Source organism: Pleurodeles waltl, chromosome 7 (assembly GCF_031143425.1).
Source record: "Pleurodeles waltl isolate 20211129_DDA chromosome 7, aPleWal1.hap1.20221129, whole genome shotgun sequence".
Classification (NCBI taxonomy): Eukaryota; Metazoa; Chordata; class Amphibia; order Caudata; family Salamandridae; genus Pleurodeles; species Pleurodeles waltl.
The window spans coordinates 691,540,260-691,564,385 of NC_090446.1; the positions used below are offsets into that span (position 1 = coordinate 691,540,260).

A 24,126-nucleotide genomic window follows, 5' to 3' on the forward strand; every position below is an offset into this window, starting at 1 on the left:
CCTTTAAGAATTTAGAAGTATTATCAATTAAATTGTTGGCTGATCAAAGTCTAGTTCTCAGTGTGATTGTGTGAAGCTTATATGTCCACTGTGCTTTTCTAGCCCTCATCTGTTCTGTTTTTCATTTCATTCATAATCTGTTTGCATCTCAATATTTTTCTTCTGCAGTCTTGATTTTAGCAACCTTATACAAACAACAATATGTGCCTTTACTATTATTTATTGCAATAAGATTATCCATTTATAATCCTGAATAAAGAGTGTGACCACTAATGACATATTACTGGGGATTACTCAAATGGGCCCCATTTGGAAAACAATCTGCACATGTGACACATTCCATATTTGAGTTTGCAAAATCCTAGTCAATTCTACTGATTTTGGATGTTTTTTCAGTGGAATAAAATGTCTCATCTTTGTTAAATAGTCTATTACAAATAACATAGTGGTATAACTCTGTTGTGTAAGCAGGTTGACTATAAACATCATAGATATCATGTTTAATACGGAAAGGGGGGTTGGAAAACGTTGCAGGTCCCCGGCCCCCAGCATTTGTCATGTTTTGGCCTTAGCTTCTGTAGTACATCTTTCTATGAATGTAAGAATGAGGACTTCGCACTAGGCAACCAAAAATCTCTCCTGATTAATTCTATCATTCCCTTTTAACCAGAATGTCCTGCTGCAGATGAATCATGATAACACTTTGAAACTTTTGACTATGTTGAAAACAGAAAGAATAAGGTTTCATCTCGATACAAGAAACCCTTTCAAAGTGATTTAATTGGGTTTTGGGATCTATCCATTTCTGAGGTAACACTTCCTTTTGAGCTTTTCTAACAATTTTGAAAATGTCTTTCTACCGTGTTGAGGAAAGGGCTTGAATAAGAGGGACATTCGTTTTAGTTTCATGGGAGTAATCCTTCTGTTGAGAGAGAGTGTTGTATTTTCCATTTTGTCTGTAGGTTGTCATATGATCAAAATAAGAAAACATAGCTCTTCTGGTCCTGAACGACAGGGCTCTATTGGCCACAATGGGCAGATCACTTAAATCTACCCCAAGACTACTTTCTTGGGTTTGCTTGAGGAGGAAGGGGGGACAAGAGGCAATCGGCTCCTGTTGAGGATAGACTGTATCCTTGCTAAATAAGACATCTCTCATCGATGTGGCTCTGAAACATGCCTTCTCAAGAAGAATGGATGAATGGAATGAACCAGTGTACACTTATGGAAAGAGAAGTATAGAGAGAAAGGGGCTGCCTGAAAAGGTTTGGAGCCCTTTATTAGAATACTCTCAATCATTCTCACTGTGAAAGCTCATGCCAAGCCACTTGTCATGTTCCTTCTATCAACCCACCACTTTGTTAATCCTACAGAGCTGTTGCACTTCACGTACGTTCCATGTGGAGGTGAGGATTAGACCTGAGTTCACTGCAGGATGCCCTGCCTTTTGACAATTTGTACAATTTCAGGTACTGTTAATGCCAAATGTTCTGAAACATTCATATACCTCTGGTGGAAATATGCTGTGCTGCATGGTTGATGCTATTCAAGTGAATTAAGATGTTGTGTTTGTTAAGATTTATAAAAATATGTGGGAAAAAAGAAAAAAAAAACTGGGTCCTCCTAGCATGGCAGATGTTAGCATATTTTGTCATAGTTAGGTACAGTGAGTTGTAATGTACTGTTCAGACAGTAATTTTGTGACAAAGACTGCTTAATATTTGTTTCTGTTGTGCACCTCATTCAAATTTCACCCTCTTCTAGGTCAATTGCACAATGGACCCTATGAAAGCTGAAAAATACTGTATAAAATGTCAACATGTTTGGCAAAGGAATCTCTGTACTTACTTTATAAACTTCCTTGAATTTTTCAGGCTCTGTGCTAATACCTTGACAAAAATGTTGAAACCAAAAATGATACGTACCTCCTAATGACAGTGAGTTTCCTCTATATTATAAGTTCTTCCTGTACTTGGCAGTGTGGTTTTTCTAGAGTGGTGAAATAGATTAAGATATTATCCGAAAAATCCACTTAAACACACTCAAGATATTCAGATGGAGGTTTTTCACAAAATGCTTAAAGGGAGCTAGGTCATTACATATACCATGCAACATAACCAGGTATGCAAAGTGTCTATAGCAGGTGTTAAAAACTGTTTTATATTCATCTCCTTCATATATCCATACTACATTACATGCCCCTATGAGACCTAATTTTAAAGAAAATCTTGACCAATTTCACTTGGTGGAGTAGGACAGAAATGAGAGGGAGAATGAATCAGTTTCTTATAGTAATGGCATTTAGGTCTCCGTAATCAATATAAGGTCTGTAGTCTCCATTTGTGTTGACCACAAAGAAAATCAGCCCCAGCTGTAGAAGATGAACTTCATGTACTAACACTGCATTTGGTGAAAGTGGTTGCAATTTGCACACTAACCTTTACCAAATCCATTGGTATTTTCAACCAGACATGCGTACCACATCCGGGAATGCAGACGCAGGGGTAGGTGCTGCTCCAAACGCCGGCTGTCAAGCAAATTCACTGTGAACCGGGCAACAGGCCTGCGTGATCCCATGAAGCCCTTTTTCTAATGGAGATGGGTGACTGATAGGAAAGGAAAACCAGTCCGGTTGACCTCCAGTAAGTGACTGATGACGTTCTGACTGTGAGCGCTAGATCATAGGAGCTGCAATTTTGTTTTGACTTTTTTTTTCACTTGGAAAATTCCAATGATTAAGTAGGTCCTGAAGAAGCGTCAGGGGATCCTGTTGGACCATGAGAGACGCGAAACATGTCTACCGCATATTAACCATATATTGAGGGATTTCGGATAATTACCGTCTCCCTCTATTCTGATTTTTGTGTGAGTGTCTGAGCATTATCTCTTGTGTCACTCCACTGTTACTTTTTTTTAATCTTGACCATTTCCCAACAGCAAATAATAAATTATTTAGTGAGGGTCTTGAGCCAATTTTACTTTTTCTTCTTGTTTTTCAGTCCTCTTTCTTGGACCCATACTTGGCTCCGCGGCATCATCGTTAACAAAAAGATCTCCGGCAAAGAGCCCCCCTTCGGGGGGTGCCCGTCAGGCATTGTAGCGCCAGCCTGACGAGGAGCTGTCCGATGATGAAGCATGACACCAAATGTGGTGTGTGAGGACTTTTGCTCCTGGCTATCAGGACTCCTTTTCTTTTTCTTTTTCCTCCCGTTAGTTTTGGAACAGTGTATTATATTATATTAATACGTACTAATAGGTCTGTTCACAAAATGTTGAATCACAGTGGGTCACAAGTTGGCATACCTCATAAAAATTGAAGCGGTAGATCGCGAATAGCGGCCCACTATATTTCACTGTCATTACAAACTACCAAGTGTGGGATTGCTGTTAAATAAAGCATTTTTATTTAACTGCAGCCTGGTCTTCCTAAAGGAAAACAGGACACATTAAAAAATAAAGGAAAGTTTTATAAGACTAAGCAGTTGTCCCTGGGTCCACTTCCTAATCTTAAAAAATATTTTGTCAACATTCACATAAATGAAAGGGTCCCCTGGTTTTGTGACTGGACTTTGGTTTGAAAAACTTTAATACCTATTGGTATGGTTTTCTAAACCCATTTAACAATTCCAAAACTTTTTCAGAATCATTCAATGTCCTTAATGCATTTTAAAACTGGTTTTGCCTTTCGCAAATACTCTGATTTACTGAATCAGAGAGTTGTTTTATTTGTCATATAATTTCAGCAGTATTAGTAGGACTCCCTGTAGGATTATCAATATGGGGAGAAGTCGGAGTAGCCTAAGCTAATCTAGGTGTCAACTAGTTCACTTGATGTAACAATATTTCTTACTTCTGACAAGTTCTTGTGAATCCTATCATGGTGTGAGTCATCTTTTGAATAGGACTTTCCCACAGGTCCATTTTGGGCCTGGCAAACTATTGGGTATCTGACTTGTAGACCCATTGAAAGATCGTGCCATCTCTGCCATCCCTGAATACGTGCACTGATGAATAGAATGGAATGTGCCTCCAGATCTAGAAATCTGGCGAGAATCAGGAAAAGGGAGGCACAAAGAGAATTACTGTACTGGAGCTCAGTCCTGGTAATGCCTCTTTTTTAAGGGAACTGCACCTATCTGGATGGTACAAACATTGGTAGATCTGAGCCAGTTAGTTGATAGAAAACAGGATGTAAGTATATGGTGCCAGATAGATAAACAATAATAAGTAATGTGTGACAGTCCTTACCAGTTCCAGCAGCGGGTGTTGCTCTGATGAGCTGTGAGCAGAGCTGCTGCAGCAAACACACCAGCAAGTCTCTACAAGTTTAACCCCTTGGGTGCCGAGGTCGAGGTGGTTACGTCCTCTGCTGTGGTGCTCAGGCACCAGGGATGTAACCACCTCGTCCAAGTATAGGCCCTCGGTGGAAGCACTAGGGCCCCCCCTAGGGCCTCGCACCCCCTTCCCACACACCCTCAGTGGAATCTGATGACGTCAGTGCACAATTGTGCACTGACCTCATCAGGCCGACCCCTGTGCTGGAAGCTCAGCTTCCAGTGTTTATCGGAAGATAAATGCTTTTGCATTTCTCTTCCGATCACAGGCTGGGGGTAGGAGAGGCATCAAAGGAATAGAATGGCTTTTCCTTTCCTTTGATGCCTCTGAGCATTTCTGCAGCCCGATCGTGATGCGATCGGACTGCAAAAAATGCCCACTAGACACCAGAGATGTTTTTTTTTTTTATGTTTATAATGAGGGTGAGCGACCCCTTTGGCAAGGGCCGCTCCGATGGCGGGCAATTTACCAGTGATCATTTTTTTTATTTTTATTGTTTACACATGGGGAGCAACCCCTTAGGCAAGGGTCGCTCCCCTGGGAGGGGCAAATTGTCTTTAGGCCATTTCTCCCCCCTTTGGAGTCAGATCGACCTATTTTTGTTAGGCCAATCTGCCCCCAAGGGGGCAGACACCACGAGACACAGGGGATTTTTATTTTAGGTCAATTTCAATCAAGGGGAGCAACCTCTTAGGCAAGGGTCACTCCCCGGGGGGGGGTTTATTTTAGGCCATTTTTGCCCCCTCGGGAGCAGATCGACCTATTTTATTAGGCCACTATGCACCAGGGATTTTTAATTTTTTTACAGATGGGGAGCAACCCCTTAGGCAGGGGTCACTCCCCTGGCAGGCAATTTACCAAGGATATTTTTTCTTTTGTGTTGTGTACACATGAGGAAAAACCCCCTAGGCAAGGGCCGCTCCCCTGGGGGGCAAATTGTCTTTAGGCCATTTCTGCCCCCATTTGGAGCAGATCAGCCTAATTTTCCCAGGCCAATCTGCCCCGTTGGGGGGGGCAGAAACTACTCAGGCACCAGGGATTGATGTGTGTGTTTTGTTTGGGGGGGCTGCCCCTTGTGCCAGGGTCGCTCCCAATGGGGGCACATTACTGTTGGCCATTTTTGCCCCTCTTGGGGGCAGATCGGCCTATTTTTGTAAGGCCCATCTGCCCCCAAGGGGGGCAGAAAGCCCACCAGAGACCAGGGAAGATTCATTTAAAAAAAAAAAAGGTTGGCCATACCACATACCCCACCCCAAATAAATGGGGACAAAGTTGTTCTGCTCACTGGTGGGCAGATGGGGCAATTACTCCCGATCCACTCCCCGGGTGGGGCAGAAAGCCTACTAGATGCCTGGGAATTAAAAACAAAATAAAATTGTGGGATGGTGGCTAAACATCTGGGTAAATCCAGGGAGGTGTGCTTACCCACAATGCCCTGTAAACCTCCAACTTTGCTTGAAATCACACATTTTTCCCACATTTTTGTGATGGAACCTTCTGGAATCTGCAGGAATCCACAAAATTACTACCACCCAGCATTGTTGCATCTATACCGATAAAAATTCTGCCTCACTTGTCAGCCTAAAAATGTTTTTTTCAAACTGCCCTTTTGGACCTGCTTTGGTTCCCCCTAGTTTTCAACATGTTTTTGGCTCTTCCCGGTCACAGGCACTTAGCCCGCCTACACAAGTGAGGTATAATTTTTACAAGTAGACTGAGAAGAACGTTGGGCGGTAGATCCGACACAGAAATGTGGGAAAATGTGATCTTTTAGCTAAATTTGAGGTTTGCAGAGGATTCTGGGTAAGAAAACACTAGGGGATCCACGCTAGTCACACCTTCTTGGACTCCCTTGGGTGTCTAGTTTTCAGAAATGTTTGGGTTTGGTAGGTTTCCCAAGATGGGTACTGAGCCCTGGACCAAAAATGCAAGTGCCCCCCGCAAAAAAAATAGGTAGTTTTGTGTTTGATCGTTTTGATGTGTCCACATAGTGTTTTGGGGCATTTCCTATCACCGGCACTAGGCTTACCCACACAAGTGAGGTACCATTTTTGTCGGGAGACCTAGTGGAATGCAGAGTAGATGGAAGTTTGTGGCTCCCCTCAGATTCCAGAACTTTCTATCACCAAAATGTAAGAAAAAGGTGTTTTTTTGCCAAATTTTAAGGTTTGCAAAGGATTCTGGGTAACAGATCCTGGTGGGATCACCACAAGTTACCCCATCCTGGGTTCCCCTAGGTATCTAGTTTTCAGAAATGTCAGGGTTTTCTAGGTTTTCCTAGGTGCCGGATGACTTAGAGGCCAAAATCCACAGCTAGGCACTTTACAAAAAACAGGTCAGTTTTCTTTGGGAATTTGTGATGTGTCCATGTTATGTTTTGGGGCATTCCCTGTCACGGCCACTAGGCCTACCCACACAAGTGAGGTACCATTTTTATCCGGGGACTTGGGGGAATGCTGGGTGGAAGCAAAATTGTGGATCCTCTCAGATTCCAGAACTATCACCAAAATTTGATGGAAAAGTGCTTTGTTTGTAAAATTTTGAGGTTTGCAAAGGATTCTGGGTAACAGAACCTGGTGAAAGCCCACAAGTCACCCTATTCTGAATTCCCCTAGGTGTCTTGTTTTAAAAAATGTATAGGTTTGCTAGGCTTCCCCAGGTGCCGGCTGAGCTAGAGACCACAATCCACAGCTAGGTACTTTGGAAAAAACAGGTCAGTTTCTTTGGGAAAATGTGATGAGTCCACGTTGTATTTTGGGCCATTTCCTGTGGCGGGCACTAGGCCTACCCACACAAGTGAGGCACCATTTTTATTGAGAGACTTGGGGAAATGCTGGGTGGAAGGAAATTTGTGGCTCCTCTCAGATTCCCAAACTTTCTATCACCGAAATGTGAGGAAAAAGTGTTTTTTTGCCAAATTTTGAGGTTTGCAAAGGATTCTGGGTAATAGAACCAGGTGAGAGCCCCACAAGTCACTCCATCCTGAATTCCCCTAGGTGTCTAGTTTAAAAAAATGCACAGGTTTGGTAGGTTTCCATAGGTGCCGGCTGGGCTAGAGGCCAGGTAGGCACTTTCCATAAAAACATGTCAGATTTCAATGTAAAAATGTGATGTGTCCGTGTTGCGTTTCCTGTCGCGGGCATTAGGCCTACCCACACAAGTTAGGTACCATTTTTATTGGGAGACTTGGGGAAATGCTGGGTGGAAGGAAATTTGTGGCTCCTCTCAGATTCCCAAACTTTCTATTACCGAAATGTGAGGAAAAAGTGATTTTTGCCAAATTTTGAGGTTTGCAAAGGATTCTGGGTAACAGATCCTGGTGGGATCACCACAAGTTACCCCATCCTGGGTTCCCCTAGGTATCTAGTTTTCAGAAATGTCAAGGTTTTCTAGGTTTTCCTAGGTGCCGGATGACTTAGAGGCCAAAATCCACAGCTAGGCACTTTACAAAAAACTGGTCAGTTTTCTTTGGGAATTTGTGATGTGTCTATGTTATGTTTTGGGGCATTCCCTGTCACGGCCACTAGGCCTACCCACACAAGTGAGGTACCATTTTTATCCGGGGACTTGGGGGAATGCTGGGTGGAAGCGAAATTGTGGATCCTCTCAGATTCCAGAACTATCACCAAAATTTGATGGAAAAGTGCTTTGTTTGTAAAATTTTGAGGTTTTCAAAGGATTCTGGGTAACAGAACCTGGTGAAAGCCCACAAGTCACCCTATTCTGAATTCCCCTAGGTGTCTTGTTTTAAAAAATGTATAGGTTTGCTAGGCTTCCCCAGGTGCCGGCTGAGCTAGAGACCACAATCCACAGCTAGGTACTTTGGAAAAAACAGGTCAGTTTCTTTGGGAAAATGTGATGCGTCCACGTTGTATTTTGGGCCATTTCCTGTGGCGGGCACTAGGCCTACCCACACAAGTGAGGCACCATTTTTATTGAGAGACTTGGGGAAAAGCTGGGTGGAAGGAAATTTGTGGCTCCTCTCAGATTCCCAAACTTTCTATCACCGAAATGTGAGGAAAAAGTGTTTTTTTGCCAAATTTTGAGGTTTGCAAAGGATTCTGGGTAATAGAACCAGGTGAGAGCCCCACAAGTCACTCCATCCTGAATTCCCCTAGATGTCTAGTTTAAAAAAATGCACAGGTTTGGTAGGTTTCCATAGGTGCCGGCTGGGCTAGAGGCCAGGTAGGCACTTTCCATAAAAACATGTCAGATTTCAATGTAAAAATGTGATGTGTCCGTGTTGCGTTTCCTGTCGCGGGCATTAGGCCTACCCACACAAGTTAGGTACCATTTTTATTGGGAGACTTGGGGAAATGCTGGGTGGAAGGAAATTTGTGGCTCCTCTCAGATTCCCAAACTTTCTATTACCGAAATGTGAGGAAAAAGTGATTTTTGCCAAATTTTGAGGTTTGCAAAGGATTCTGGGTAACAGATCCTGGTGGGATCACCACAAGTTACCCCATCCTGGGTTCCCCTAGGTATCTAGTTTTCAGAAATGTCAAGGTTTTCTAGGTTTTCCTAGGTGTCGGATGACTTAGAGGCCAAAATCCACAGCTAGGCACTTTACAAAAAACAGGTCAGTTTTCTTTGGGAATTTGTGATGTGTCTATGTTATGTTTTGGGGCATTCCCTGTCACGGCCACTAGGCCTACCCACACAAGTGAGGTACCATTTTTATCCGGGGACTTGGGGGAATGCTGGGTGGAAGCGAAATTGTGGATCCTCTCAGATTCCAGAACTATCACCAAAATTTGATGGAAAAGTGCTTTGTTTGTAAAATTTTGAGGTTTTCAAAGGATTCTGGGTAACAGAACCTGGTGAAAGCCCACAAGTCACCCTATTCTGAATTCCCCTAGGTGTATTGTTTTAAAAAATGTATAGGTTTGCTAGGCTTCCCCAGGTGCCGGCTGAGCTAGAGACCACAATCCACAGGTAGGTACTTTGGAAAAAACAGGTCAGTTTCTTTGGGAAAATGTGATGCGTCCACGTTGTATTTTGGGCCATTTCCTGTGGCGGGCACTAGGCCTACCCACACAAGTGAGGCACCATTTTTATTGAGAGACTTGGGGAAATGCTGGGTGGAAGGAAATTTGTGGCTCCTCTCAGATTCCCAAACTTTCTATCACCGAAATGTGAGGAAAAAGTGTTTTTTTGCCAAATTTTGAGGTTTGCAAAGGATTCTGGGTAATAGAACCAGGTGAGAGCCCCACAAGTCACTCCATCCTGAATTCCCCTAGGTGTCTAGTTTAAAAAAATGCACAGGTTTGGTAGGTTTCCATAGGTGCCGGCTGGGCTAGAGGCCAGGTAGGCACTTTCCATAAAAACATGTCAGATTTCAATGTAAAAATGTGATGTGTCCGTGTTGCGTTTCCTGTCGCGGGCATTAGGCCTACCCACACAAGTTAGGTACCATTTTTATTGGGAGACTTGGGGAAATGCTGGGTGGAAGGAAATTTGTGGCTCCTCTCAGATTCCCAAACTTTCTATTACCGAAATGTGAGGAAAAAGTGATTTTTGCCAAATTTTGAGGTTTGCAAAGGATTCTGGGTAACAGAACCAGGTGAGAGCTCCACAAGCCACTCCATCCTGAATTCCCCTGGGTGTCTAGTATTAAAAAATGCACAGGTTTGGTAGGTTTCCATAGGAGCCGGCTGAGCTAGAGGCCAAGTAGGCACTTTCCATAAAAACATGTCAGATTTCAATGTCAAAATGTGATGTGTCCTTGTTGCGTTTCCTGTCGCGGGCATTAGGCCTACCCACGCAAGTGAGGTACCACTTTTATCGGGAGACTTGGGGAACACAGAATAGAAGAACAAGTGTTATTGCCAATTGTCTTTCTCTACATTTTTTCCTTCCAAATGCAAGACAGTGTGTAAAAAAGACATCTATTTGAGAAATACCCTGTAATTCACATACTAGTATGGGACCCCGGAATTCAGAGATGTAAAAATAACAACTGCTTCTCAACACCTTATCTTGTGCTCATTTTGGAAATACAAAGGTTTCTTTGATACCTATTTTTCTCTCTTTATATTTCACCAAATGAATTGCTGGATACTAGGTATACATCGAAAACCCATTGCAAGGTGCAGCTCCTTTATTGGCTCTGGGTACCCAGGGGTCTTGATGAACCTACAAGCTCTACATATCCCTGCAATTAGCAGAGTCCAGCAGACGTAACTGTATATTGCTTTTGAAAATGTGACATCGCAGAAAAATGTTACAGAGTAAAATGTGGAGACAAATGGCTGTTTTTACCACCTCAATTTCAATATTTGTTTTTATTTGAGCTGTTATTCTCTGTAGGAAAACCTTGTAGGATCTACACAAATGACCCCTTGCTGGATTCAGAATGATGTCTACTTTTCAGAACCGTTTAGCTGTCCAGGATCCAGCATTGGGTTCATGCCCATTTCTGACACTAACTGGAAGGATGCTGAAAGCACAAAAAATCATGAAAATGGGAAATGTCCCAGTAAAATGCAAAAATTGTGTTGAAAAATGTGTTTTTCTGATTCAGGTTTGCCTGTTCCTGAAAGCTGGGAAGACAGTTATTTTAGCACCACAAACCATTTGGTGATGCTATTTTCAGGGGTAAAAAACACAAGCCTTCGTCTGCAGCCCTTTTTCCTGTTTTTTTTAAATGTTGCTGTATTTTAGCTTATTTCTTGGTCTCCTCCAGGGGAACCCACAAACTCTGGGTACCTCTAGAATCTCTAGGATGTTGGAAAAAAGGGTGCAAATTTGGTATGGGTAGCTTATGTGGACAAAAAGTTATGAGGGCCTAAGCGCAAACTACACTAAATAGCTAAAAAGAAAAAGGCCTGGCACATGAGGGGAAAAGGCCTGGCATCTAAGGGGTTAATAAGATGAGAGACTGCAATACAACAGCACAAATAAGTCCAAGGCTAACTAGGGAACTGAGGCAATCATGCAGGGGAAGCAACAAATATGAATACAATTGGTGTGAACTAATATGGAATCGGAGAGCCAATGGAACTAGGGCCCTGATTTATACTTTTTGGTGCAAAACTGCACTAACACAGTTTTGCACCAAAATGTTTAGCACTGGCTTGCACCGTTTCTGAGCACCAGCTGGGCGCCATATTTATGGAATGGTGCAAGGGTAGGCTTGCGTAAAAAAAAATGACGTTAGCCGGGTGGGGCTGGCGGTATGAAAGAAGCATGTTTTGCATGAAAAATTGATGCTAGCAGGTTAGAGTAAAAAAAATTACCATAACCAGCCTAGTGTCATTTTCTGATGCAAAACCATCCATATCACATGACTCCTGTCTTAAAAAAGACAGGAGTCATGCCCACCACCCCAATGGCCAGCACAGGGGACCAGGGTCCCCTAGGCATGACCATTGCACCCAGTGACATGTAAGGGGGCCCATTTCAGGTCCCCCAATGGCACTTAAAAAAGAAATACTTACATGTACTTACCTATACTGACCTGGGATGGGGCCCCCCATCCTCTGCTGTCCCTCTGGTGTGGGTGGGAGTGTCCCTGGGGCCTGGGAGGGCACCTGTGGTCTTATTCCATGGTGTTCCACCATGGAAATAGGCCCACAGGTCCCCTAACGCCTGCCATGACCCAGGTGTTAAATAATGGTGCAAAGCAAGCTTTGCACCATTATTTGACCCATTCTCCCCCGTGCGTGATTTTAGCACTGGAGGACAAAAATAGCACTAAGGCCATAGAGTCATTTTTTGCACAGGAACGCCTACTTTGTATCTCATTGATGCAAAGTAGGTTTCCATGTCTGAAAAATTACTTTAACTCTACAGATTTGGCACTAGACGGGTCTAGAGCCAAAGTATAAATATGGAGTTATTTTTGCACCAAATTTGCATTACAAAAAATCATGCAAATTCAGTGCAAAACAAGTATAGATATACCTCTAAGTAACTCATTTCCAGGCAAAGCCTTGATTTCAAGTGTAGTCTTAAATAAAGGTCTCCTCTTTTCACATGGAAATGATCCCAGAAGTAGGTGAATATCTAGAGCAAACTTAGGGGCTGATTCACTATGTTTTGATGCAGGGCAGCGCCGCACGCCTTTTTTTCTGTACTTTCCTGCGTGAAAACAAAAGGGCAGGAAAGCGCCATATCTATAAGATATGTCATATTCCTGTCCTTGGTCACTGTGCTGCTGCACAAATTGCTGCCTAGCGCCAATGCAGGGATGATTGTGTATGTGCAGGAAGGAACAGCTTCCTGCACATAAACAATCATTATTGGTGTTTTTTCTTTTTCTATGTGCACTGTAGAATGCAGTACACATAGAAAAAGGAAAAAACAAGGAGAAATAATGTTAGTTCTCTCTGTTGTGCCAATTTAAAAAATCTTAAGCATCCCAGATTTGTAAACCTGTGAATGTGTCAGATTCTGTCGGATTCCACAAGTGTTGCTGTGGGAAGACCCACAGCAACAACCATGGAACACCCCTTTAATGCAATGTTATGCGTGAAAGGGGTCCATATTTACAAGGTCATGAAAAGCCAAGCAAGTCGGCGTTGCGTGGCCATGTAAATATAGTCTGGCACACCGCGCCACAGGAGTGTCAAAAATTACATTCTGCTGGCACAATGTGCCACTAGGACCTTGTAAGCGAGGCCCTTAGTGTTCTAGTATTCTAGCTGTTTTACCTTCCCAATGGCCTCCACCCCTGTGTACCCAATGCTTTGTCTGAATTCTGACAGCTGACCACCATCCCATGCATAAAGGTCAAAATTCACTTTGTCGGCAAGTGTGGTAGGAAAATCCTGGGAAGCAATTTCAATGCCTTGATCTGCAGACTGGGATTACCTGTGAGTTTAGAAAAGGTGAAAAAAGATGACCTTTCGAACTCATTGGTGCACAATTCATTTGAGGCAGAAGAGGATAGCGGTAGACACACAGTGTGGGTGCCACTTGTCAGTCTTTGAGCCTGCAACACACAAAACATGAATACATCAGCTGAAGTCAGAACTAACCACAAGTTCTAGGGCACCATGGGACTCTCACTAGACTTGCAATGGTTCTGGCCATTTTGGATTCGTGAAATGTAGGTTCTTCATGTTTCAGTGTGTTCTTTGCTAGGCAATAAAAAGACTTGGTTGCTGCAGCTGGATTTTTTCTTTTAATGATAGAACCATAGTGCAACACTTGGAAGCCTTAAATACCTTCCAATATTCAGAGAAGTATTTTGGTATTGAACTTACAAAAATGGATATAGCACCTGATTTAGCGTTGGATTTAGAGTATCCTGTCTGCCAAGGGCTTGGTCTGCTCATCTCCTTTAGATGCAGGTGGACCTTAAATTTTCTGTTGACGGATCCCACATTGACTGCTTCAACAGGAAACTTCCTCATTTAACTCAACAGGGTAGGGGCCATCAGAGGATGGATATTACATTGCCTGCCTTTTGTAGGGTGGATAGTGTAATGTTTTTTTTACTGTCAGTGTCAGGACAAACCTGGTGGTGAGAGACAGGAATGGGTCTACCAATGCCGCTATCTTCTTGCACCCTCCTTTGGCCCAGTTCAGTGGAATGCTCCCAAGTCAGAGGGCTGCCTTTTCTCCCTGGTACCTCCTGGGGTATAACTCTTCTCCACCCCTCCACTTGAGGATTTTGGTCTCCCAAGGCTGCCATCTTTCTGTTCCTGATGATGCCTTGGCTCAGAGAACTGGGTCTCTCAAGGCCACCGTCTTCTTGCACCCTTGCTTGGGCCTACACAGTGGGATGATCACAGCTATTAATGGAAGGGAGCTGCATTTGGGGGGTTGTGTTTTCTTCCGGTGCCTCATGCAGTGTTTCTGCACCACTGTCTCTGTGGATTCCAGAAGTTCCGTAGGGTGGATGACCCCGAGGGCACGATCTGCCTGGCCTAAAAGCAGCTGCCCCTTCCATTCTTCACTCAAGGAGACTGGCTCAACTGGTGAGTTCTTTTGGAGATTTAGTGAATCACTTTTTTAAATTGAACCCACCAGAGTTTCAAGTTTACCTTTCTCTAGTATACATTAGAATACAGAAACCATCTCATAATTGTCCATCCGTCCCTTGTGCTGTAGCGCACTAGTTTTACTGACAAAGTTCTCCATTAGAGAATTTGTTCGGCTGCTCTCATGATACCTTAAATTAAAATGAATGGAAATGTGGTTTATAAAACAATAATTGTACTTCTGCATTTAGAAAGCATTGACATATACGACTGAATAAAAAACATGGGCAGATCAAATGTAATAGAGGTGAAACATTGAAGCAAAATCCATATGTTTCTGGCACAGTGCCTTCACCCTTACCTTTTACAATTTGTCCGTCCACTAGATCAGGCAACAACCTGAACGGCTACAGGCTACTGGTATCCTACGACGTTGCCCTATACTCTAATCTATAAATGTCGCTCTGTAGACTGTAATCCCCCCACTCTATCTCAGCTTCCCCTCTGAATTGTAGGTCTTTTCAGTCTAGGTTGTCGAAAGACAACACACTAATTTCAAAGGGTAATCTTCCAGTTTCACCCAAGAGAAAAATGTCTTTTTGTAAAAGAACTCTCACCCACTAGTGTTTGAGTGACATGCTTTATCATCAAATTCACCTCCATAGATGTTGTTTTGAGGGGTGCTTCTTACCTCAACCATCGAGGGAGCACTGATGTGGTGAGTGGGGATCTAAATGTAAAAATTTCCTAAACGTCGATCCACGTCTGTAACTTTACTGAGAGCCTGTTTAAAAAGTGTTGAACCAGGCCCTTTTGCAGGGTCATCCCTAAACTTTTTGCTTCCTTCCTCCTATTTTTTCTGACCTCTTTTTGTTGTCTTTAGGACTCTGGGAACTTTACCAGTGCTAACCAGTGCTAAAGTGCTCTCTGTGTAAATTGTATTGGTGATTGGTTTATCCATGACTGGCATATTTGATTTACTAGTAAGTCCCTAGTAAAGTGCACTAGAGGTGCCCAGGGCATGTAGCTCTAAATCTGCTACTGAGTCTGCAGCACTGGTTGTTCCACCCACATGAGTAGCCCTGTAAACATGTCTCAGACCTGCCATTGCAGTGGCTGTGTGTGCAGTCTTGCACTGGCAATTCGACTTGGCAAGTGTACCCACTTGCCAGGCCCAAACCTTCCCTTTTTATACATTTAAGGCACCCCTGAGCTAGGCCTTGGGTAGCCCCATGGGCAGGGTGCAATGTATGTTACAGGTGGAACGTGTACTGATGTGTTTTACATGTTCTAACAGTGAAATACTGCCAAATTCGGTTTTCACTGCTGCAAGGCCTATCTCTCGCATAGGTTAACATGGGGGCTGCCTTTAAATATCTTTTAAGCGTAGTTTTCCTTTGGAAGCAGATAGAAATGTGGGGTTTGGTGTCTCTGGACTCACAATTTAAAAATACTTCTTTTGGTAAAGTTGGTTTTTAAATTGTCAGTTTGAAAATGACACTTTTACAGTAGGCTTTGACTCCTTCCACAGGAGTATTTCTCTTCTCATTCTATGGCATACAAGCCAACAAACCCGGTTCAAGAGGAAGATTCCAGATTTTTAAAGTCAAAAATGGCTTTAATTTAGCTTTCTCTTGCTAGAAGGCGCCCGACTTCAATGCAAAGCTTTGTGGGCAATACATCCTCGGATTATTTGTTTTAAAATCCGTCTTTGCTGCCTGAGAAACCATACTGCATTTAAAAAGTTAACTGATCGACACACAATGAATTCTTCATCTCACAGATGCGCTGTATACAAAAGACAGTCGTACATCCCGTCTGTTGTTCCCTACAGCAAGCTTTTTGGGATATTTATTTAGAATTGAAAGTGCAGACCTCTTTGAGTTGCCAAAGCTTGTTTTTCCCACCAGTTCTCCGGTATTACTGGAAGCGCACAGCACGGAGTCTAATGGAGTCACGGGTCTTTTTGAATTGCTGTCCATTTACCCTAAGTGCAGAGACTTCGCAAGACGCGAAACTTTGATTTCTGTTTTTAATAGGCAATATTGAAAGCATCTTGTCTCCTTTCAAGTCCATCCGAAGCAGCCTCCCTTCTGCCTGACTGTGCATTTCGGTGTTTGTTTCACAGCTCCCGCTGCTGTTACCATCATTTATTTATCCCAAATCTTATTACTAAGATTAGCCTTTGAGTTATGTCACATGGACTAACTGGTGCTAAATATATCGGCTTGTTAGCATCCTGCTGAAACTTCCTAGCGCGCTGCTAATGAAACGGATCTGGCATCTTTACAGTGAGCTCAGCCATTGCAACATTCTGCTGGAATATATTTCTATTGCCTTTTGATTGAAACAGAGGGCGAATGGTGCGTGTGCCAGATAGGCGCGTTTTCGCAATTATTTTGTGTTCTTCCTCCTCTTGCGATTTTAGAATATCTTATGTTGTGCAGAGTTGTGGAGCCTACTCTCACCCGGGAGGGTTCCTGGCACTGAGCAAGTGTGAGTGGAGCCGCACCTATGGCCTTGTGGGACTACTCAAAAAGCAGGCTTTCAGCTTCTTGTGAAATTCAAGAAGTGAGGAGGAAGCTCTTATGTGTAGTGGCATGTACTGCCACGCTTCGGGAGCGTGTGGGAGAAGGCTTGACCACAGGATCTGATTTGCCATATACATGGGATTTGTGCAAGTAGGCATCAGGACAAGTGGAGGTGTCTGGAATGTTTGTGGAGTCAGCTGCAATTTTTGAAGTATGCTGGGCTAGTGTTGTGTAATGCCTTGAAAATGTGGGTGAGAAGTCTGAATTGTGCTAGGGGAGCAAGTGGGGCTCTTCACATGTATTGTGATGTGAGTGTAGTGAAGGAGGACAAGACTGATCCTGACCACTGAGTTTTGAATGGTCTGCAGCCTTCTGGTGAGTTTTTGTTGATCTCAGCATAGAGGGTGTTCCTGTAGTCCAGCTTGCTTGTGACCAAGAGATGTGTGACAGTTTTCCAGGTGTTGAACCGCTTATTCCATCTCACATTGAAGTTATTTTAGTTTCAAGTACATAAACATTTACAGAATTACACTGCCTTTGTAATGTTGAGGACTGTGCAACTCTCTGCTAAACCTATTATTAACAATTCTTTTAAATGTAAATATTGGGCCTGATTTATGAAAAGTTAGCGCCGTTTTTATGGCATTTTTTTATGCCAAAGCGGGGCAAACTTACAAAATATAATTATACTGTATGTATAATTGTAATTATTATATAATTATATTTTGTAAGTTTGCCCCGCTTTGGCGTAAAAAAATGACACAAAGGCCGTGCCAACTTTTCATAATTAAGGCCCATAGTGAGTTGGCTCCACTTAGTGGAGTATATCCCTCACACCTCATATTACGGGCTATTCGGTATATCATTCCTCTTACAATGGAAATATTGAATTGTATGGCATGAGGAGCTATTTTCAATCTAAGACACAGAATTATCACGAAATACATTCTTTCTCCCACAGATGTATTGAAAGTAATTGTTTCATGTTTTTTCACAGCTGCACTCTTTTTCAATGTTTTAGTGAGAAAAAAAATGCAAGCCACACAAATTGGCTTTGTCAATGTTTGTTCAGTTTTTAAACACTCCTGCAGTTTAATCACTGGAGGCCACCATACTGCACAGTGCTTTGCACAGATTACCTGTGTTCCCTTATGTGTGGACGACAGACATTTTATTTGCCTAATACAGCTAAAGTATGTATGCATTCAAAACACCGGTATGGTGTCCTTGTAGAATGAGATTTTTAAAACCTGGAAGTAAATTGGTTGACCTACAACTACACTGTCATGGGTATGTATGTCAATTCTTTGTACTCGGAAATAAATGGAATGACAATGTATAATATAAATGGGGATTGGGGTATCCTTTATTAAGTTTTTCTTCCCCTTCTTACGTAGTTCTTATTTTCAATGAAATTTAACACTCTTTCTCTTTCTTCTGTTCTCCTTCTGTCTCTCTTTCTAGTCGATTTCTTCATGGGACTCTTGCTTAATGATCTTGCTTTCTCTTTCTTCTTAGGTGACTTTTCAGACTCAATATCAGCATTCCCACCCGAAGAGAATGTGTGGAGTGGAAAGAAGGAACAGAGGGACAAAAGGTAAGTGTTATAGTTTTTAGTATTTTCTTTTACAATCCTGGTAGGAGGGGAGGGGAGAAAAAGTGATGAGCGTAGGGAAAAAGGGAGAAAAAACCCGGGATCAGTGAAGGAGAGTGACGAGTTGTGTATACCTATTCTCCTGAGTAGGGCACAAAATAGTGGCAGAATGTGTTTGCGTCGGTGTGTCACCCAGTAGTGACAGAAAGAAAAATGGTAGTGAGTTTTGAGTTTTTGGTCCTCTAGTTTTTACTGTCTCTGACCAGTACTTCTTCCTATCCCCGTCCCTTCCTCCTCACTCCTCCCTCCCCTCCTTCACCCTCCCTTTTCCAAAATAACTAGAGGGATTCAGTAGGCAGGCACGTACCTGCATTAGCCACATCCCTCCTGGGACGTGGCTGGCTGTTTCGTTTCCCTCAGTGCTTTGCTCCTCAGCGTCCTTCCCATCCATCTCACGCTCCTCTTGAACTTTTCCTCCCATCTTGCGTATCTCCGCGTCCGCCTCTCACTCCTCCTTGCTTTTCCCTCTCATCTCGCTACTCTCCGCATCCGTCTCCTCCTCGTCGGCATCCTCCTTCCTGGTTTTTCCCCTGGGCGCCGCTTGTGAACCCTTCATATTTGGGTTCATGTAAGTACTTCTGGGATCGCGTCTCTCGAGAGTGCCCCCAGGGTACTCTGCTGTTGGCCCCGCTCGTGGCGTGGTATCCGGCAACCACGCAACCCTATTACATACACAAACTCAACCTTTTGAAAACTGGCATTCTAATGTTTGGAAAGTTTTCTACCACTCAGCATATGCCCTGTGGCCCACTGAAATTTGAGCAACTCCACCACTGCCAGCAAGGTCAGAAACCAGACTCATCATGGCTTAAGACCTCTCTATACACTAAAAACACATGTACATCAAGTAATTAAAAGGGCCCTTTGGTACAACGTCTTTTTCTTCCTGGGGTTCGCCCAATGCATGCATGACACCATCACACTTGCTTTCTCCGAGCTAGACTACTCCAGCTACATATACTCATCTGCCCCTCACCTTCCATAGTAGATATACTGTCAGGCTCCTCTTGCACCATCTAACATCAGTCTATAGCATTACGGCCCTTCAATTTCTTTAAGATTATTTAACCCAGATTAACTAAGCACTTATGTCGTCCTTGCCTCATTCAATTCGACACAGGCAACACGAGTGCTGCGGTGACATTCACAAAGCCACACAATTCAAGATTTGTGTAGCTTTGCATCACTATCCAGCTGCAGCGTAACACAACACATTGCCTTGCTCTGCCTTGTGGTACCCTACATCGGGTAGGTATTACGTGGCTCCACCCATGTATTTTGACGCAAACCTAGATTTATTAAAGTTAGCAAATCTAGGTTTGCCCCAAAATGGTGCACCTATTCGAAAGAGGGGTAATGAGGAGAAATATCTTTATTTCTTCCTGTTGCTTCCTCTTTGCATGTGTAGTGTATCTTTCCTGCACAAAAACAATCCTGACCACAACACAGGCCCCCTTGCATCGGGGTGTAAAGGGTGCCTGCATTAGCACTAGACAGCCACAAGTGCACCAGTGCATGGAGAGCGAAGAAGTGCACCTTGCCTTACTAGATTTAGCACACTTCCGCTCTCTTCATTTGACAGAATACACAAAGTTACCTTGCTGCGCTGCATGGCAGAATAGTACATCTGGACCTTTGTGGGTAATCCGTGGTGAAGGCACCCAATCTTCAAATTCATCAGCCAAGGAGTAACCTGAGATCCAAGGCAGCACCCCTGAATAAGATTTCTAGGGCTAGAGTTTACAAGGCCCTAGCGCCTCTTAGCACCACTAGTGTCATTTTTTTATGCTAATGGGGCGCTAAGGAGGCTATTCTCCTTCGCCATATATACAAAGTGGCGCAATGCTTGCATTATGCCCCCTTGCGCCACATTATACCTGTGCCAGCCATAATGTATGCAAGTTGGGTGTTCCCCCATTGGGAGGCCCGTAAAAATGTGCAGTTAAATTTACAACATTTTACTGCACCATTTTTACTGTCATTTTCAATGTCTGCTCAGAGCAGGTGTTAAAATGACATGCCCATTATTTTCAATGGTCCTCCCATTACCCTGCAAGATTAGAGCCACAATTTATGGTGCTAATCCTGCAAAGTATCACAAGAGCAACATACATTTTGACGGTATTGTTGTAACGTGCGCCATGGTGTAAATGCGGCACACACAGGGTGTCGTTAGGATGCACAAGTAAAGTGGCGCATCTCAGTTGATGCGCCACTTTCTTGAAAATCTGGCCCCTAGAATCCAAAAGACTCGCATGGGGGTGGCATTTTTTATAAGGATCATTAAGCTCACTTCTGACTCGATTCAGAAGGCACATAGACTACCTCGAATTCAAAGTGCGATAAAAATTTAGCAGCCATCCCACCCTCCTGTATGAAACACAATATGCCATTATTATAGGCAGGTAGCCCCATGATAGAAAAGAGGTTCCAAGAAGCATCACAGACTCCTGTGAAGGCCAATTAGCTAGGTGAGGATATATCAGAGAAATGTCTAAACTCCAAGGACCGACTGGTGGAGGTATGTATGTAGTGCAAAATAACAACTTTGTCTTGAGATATAACCACACTTACCACCAATGCCAAGAGCACAGCCACACATCCACAACGCCTATCAGTTCCCAACACGTAACATGTAACACTCCCAAAATTAGAAATATACATTCTACTAGCCAAAGTTCAAGCTTGCATCGAAATGCACAAAACCTGAACAGCACTACATGACCATACTAGTGGCACTCTCACCCTTTTGGGATCACACTCTTTTGTTTACTGCTCCGTTGGTTCCTAAGTTTGCCCTATGTCCACACCTATACAAACATACAAAGCAGCAGCAATGTGCTATACAAATGGCAAACAGAATCCATCGAATGTACAATTTAATGAACTCCGATCTTCTTTGGCTTGAGCAGATGACTTCAGTTGCTGGAATTCGAACTGACAAATCATCAAAAGATGAGCTAAGTAAGAAGAAACAAAAAGGGTTAATGGAGGAAAATGAACAAGAAAGAATATTTTTTAAATTTTTATTACATTTGAGAACATATTGTTCTTATGTAACCATGTCCTCTTACTGGGCCAAATGTAGAAAAATGAGGTTTGATTTTATGGCATCTGTAAATTAATACGGGCCTGATCAGAACTGAATAGTTTTGCCATCAGGCCCTTCAAAGTCTTCTCTTGACAGCTATCCTTCCTCTCTGTAAAAAAAAGTATGGCACCTCCCATCTTATCTACAAAGCCACCCCAACAGCACAGGAAGACTCTCAAATAATGAATTCTCCGACCTGAAACTACCATTTCAAATAACCTACATTACTAATATACTCCTTCATTTCCCCAGGCGAATCCGTCACCAAGAAGATGAAATCATCTCTGCTTGACATCTCACAACTCTTGATCTCACTTGAAATATTTCTGTAACCGTTGCCAAAAACTTCCTCAGGGTCTGCACGATGAGACTATGGGCCCATCTCCAGGCTGCTCCAAGTCAGGTTGCATTTGCAGCACTGAACATTATAGTGGCCAGGCGAGGGGAAGGGTTTGGGAAGGGGACGCCGGGGTAGGAGACCTAAAAGTAAAATAGTTAAACATACAAACAATAACTGTATACTTGTATATCAGGGTTACATGTTCACAGATTCAGGCAAGATCCCTCTCATGACCGATTCTGAATTAAGGGTTCGGTTTTGAGCAGATAATTCAAATAACTCTTAATGCATCTTGGGACTTTGTTCTGCTTAAGTAATGTGATTAATAATTGAAGTATTCTGATGTGCATAACGTAAATCAAAAGGTCAGGCTCCCCCCTTGGTATTCAGCTGTTTAAAACTAAGGGCAGTTCACCTTATGAGTAATTAGAGAACTTGCAACAAAATAACTCTGGACTTTTAACACATTATAATACTCACGCTATAATTATCTACTCCTGTACATTCGATAAATTGAAGAGAAAAGCGGGTCGCCTCAGGGAAGCGTTTACTGTGCAGAGCGCGACCAGCTCTGAAATTATCACCAGTCGAATAAGGTGATTTATGCCTGACAGCAGAACGCTACCTAAAGAGTTCAGAAAAGACGCTGAAACCAGCGCATAGCAGGATCCGGCAGCTGGGACTAGAAATGCTGCGGGAAAGCACGAATGCAAAAAAACACTGGCACAACATTTGTACAACATGATTATGTTGTAGAACACTACAACCACCAACGTGCGGTATAATGTGTCTTTTCCCACAGCAGGGATTAGCAACCTGCGAAATCGGACATGACTAGGCCCTGGAAAGCGTGCCACCACAATCTTGACAGTCACTGCTTAATCCCATACCAAAGGCAACAATCTAGATTTCATTTTTCATTCCCTCCCACCAACTGCCAGTTCCTGCATGCTGATCACAACACTTCTTCCCATTTCATCAAAGAATGCTTTATGATCCAACCAGCTCAAATCCTCATGAAACACAGCACAGCAACTACATTTTCTGTGTTGCGTGAATAGGAGAGTGCAGAACAGTACCACATCTACTAAGAGATGATGCTGTTTTCCTTTTTCTGTGAGCAGGTGCACCTTAGGCTGCTTTATGCCAAAGTGCACTCCCTTGTGCCATAGTGCAAGGGTCTATGCTTTCTGTAAGGAATCGTTTTTGTACTGGACGAGGACCCTTCTAGTACTAAAACTATTCTTTAACACTCTTCCTTCTTTGTATGTGTGCTGTACCATGCAGCACACAGGCAGACTAGGAAAGACAAGGAGAAATCAAAGCATTTCTCCACGTTACCCCTGCCTTGAGAAGCTGAAAGATTTTGGAGCAAACCCCTGTCTACAAATGTTTGTAGATAGGGATTTGCATCAGAGCCCATATCACCCATGGAATGCCCACTTGACACAAAATAATGCGAGGCAGCGTATAGCACAACTTTGCATTACTTTGGGAAAGTAACCAATGCAAATTCTGATTTGAGTTAGATTGTAAAGCCCAGCAAACATTTTTCATCAGATTTGCATTACAAAAGTAATGCAAGTCCAGCACAAAGTGTTAATTAGTCTTCCCCTGCTCTCCAGATTATTCAAAAACGTATATCTTTAACCCTCCACCAACATCTAGCCAGCCTAGCAGCATCTCACTGTCTACCTCAGTGTTCATTGCCATGCTGCACACGGGTGCCATCCATTCTAAAAAATGTCATGATAAACCGAACAACCGCATAAAATTAAAAAGGCACAGGCTCACTTTAAATTGTTTGTCTCAAAGCATACCCATACAGAGACGTCATTCTTATGGACACCCATTGTGGTACACGAAAAAAGAAATCTCCCTCGTCACAGTCAAAACCTAGACATCACCCAGACAAATAATGAAAGATGAGACCTATTAACAGCCCAACACCGAGTCATCTCTCAAGTAGTCATCCATCATACACTCAGTAGAAAAATTAATGGACATAAATGAAAAGAGACAACATTAATTGCATCCAAATGGACCTCATTCAACCTTGTAAACCCCTTGGAACTCACAAAATTCTTGGCCTAACTAATGTGACGACATAACTCCGTTTCCATCATGATAAGTGAAAAACTAATCCAACTCCAACCCCGGAGTGTCTCCTTAAATCCAATTAGGTAAGTATTCCAAATGTCAAATGTTTGTTTTTTATTTCTTCACAGGGTGTTGCCTTGGAATCT

At 43.0% G+C, this 24,126-nt stretch overlaps 1 long non-coding RNA gene across 1 annotated transcript in view; it reads left to right on the forward strand.

Annotated features, from left to right (window-relative positions):
* LOC138247304 (uncharacterized) overlaps positions 1-24,126 on the forward strand; it is a 176,978-nt gene that overhangs the window by 147,145 nt on the left and 5,707 nt on the right. Inside the window, exon 2 of the long non-coding RNA XR_011194423.1 lies at positions 18,314-18,392. This is a non-coding gene — a long non-coding RNA (uncharacterized lncRNA). The remainder of the gene's footprint in view (positions 1-18,313; positions 18,393-24,126) is intronic.